The sequence below is a fragment of the Humulus lupulus genome, chromosome 9 (genome assembly GCF_963169125.1).
Source record: "Humulus lupulus chromosome 9, drHumLupu1.1, whole genome shotgun sequence".
NCBI lineage: Eukaryota > Viridiplantae > Streptophyta > Magnoliopsida > Rosales > Cannabaceae > Humulus > Humulus lupulus.
This window is the reverse complement of record NC_084801.1, coordinates 51,479,006-51,480,540: the sequence shown is the minus strand read 5'-3', so window position 1 is coordinate 51,480,540 and position 1,535 is coordinate 51,479,006.

Genomic DNA, 1,535 nt, shown 5'->3' with positions numbered 1-1,535 from the left:
AAAAATTCCAAGAAAGGGCGTCTACCGTCCCGCCATGGAATTCATCTTTCAAAGAAGCAGTCTCCCCAAACTCCTGAAGAGAAAGATGCAATGAGAAAAGTTCCTTATGTATCTGCAGTTGGAAGTCTGATGTATGCCATGTTGTGTAATAGACCAGATATCTGCTATGCAGTGAGAGTAGTGAGCAGGTATCAGTCAAACCCAGGACTGGAACATTGGATATCAGTTAAGCATATCCTGAAGTATTTGAGACGGACTAGGGATTATATGTTAGTCTACATGGGTGGTGTTCTGAACCCTGTAGGGTACACTGATTCAGATATTCAGACCGATGTCGATGATAGGAAGTCTACTTCTGGAATGGTGTTTACTCTTTGGGGTGGAGCTGTGATTTGGAGAAGCCTAAAGCAGTTTGCAATCTCAGATTCCACCATGGAGGCTGAGTACATAGCCGCGTCAGAAGAAACTAAGGAAATAGTCTAGCTAAAGAAGTTTTATTCGGATCTTGGTGTTATACCAGAAATGGATAAACCACTTGTGTTGTTTTGTGACAATATAGGAGCGATAGCCAACTCGAAAGAACCTCGTAGTCACAAGAGGAGTAAGCATATAGACAGGAAGTATCATATTATTCGAGAATATGTGGCCAGGGGAGATGTGAAGGTTATGAAGATTGCAACTAAAGACAATCTTGCGGATCCGTTTACAAAGACTCTACTAGAAGCTACATTTGATAAGCATATCAACGAAATGAGATTAGTAGAATTAAGGCATTAGTTTAATTAGTGCAAGTGGGAGTTTGTTGGGGTTTTATGCCCTAATTAAAACCCAAATTCTTTGAAATCTCATTTTATTATCAATAAAAGAATAGAATCATTTTTTGACTTGGTCAATCACTTTGCTCACATGTTTTATTTTCATGATTATTTGTTTAATATAAACTTCTATTAAATCCCGAGCATATAGCTAATCTTATTTATAGTGATGTAATCACAGTGGAATATAAATATGATTATATGTTAAAAATAAGTTAGTCCTAAGATTAGTCAGTGCATAGGATTTACACTGACTTGCCAATCTACGATATGATCTACTGACACATTACAATGTTATGTTCTTTCTAGAACATTAGCAAAGTAGATAAAATCGGATGTATTTGTTACATTGGACTGGACCGATATTGATAGTTGATAAGATAAGTAAACATGCCATTATTATTTATTCTAGTCATATCATATAGTTGACCATAGGTAAATTCAATCTCAATTATGAGTGTTTAGTATTCTAACTGATTGTATTATTTGAGTTCATTGACTTGTTCGTTACCAGCTTACCCTACGGACTAGCCCATACTTACATCTTGGGAACTCGGTAATATAATTGAATGGGAGTGTTAATCATAGATATGAACATCTATAGCTTCTGATGAAGAAGTAAAACGATGGTTTCCTTTTAGTTTGGTTCAAGGTATTAAATGATAGAGATCTCATTTCAGTAATTAAATTAGTTTACTGAAATATCATTTACAAGGAACT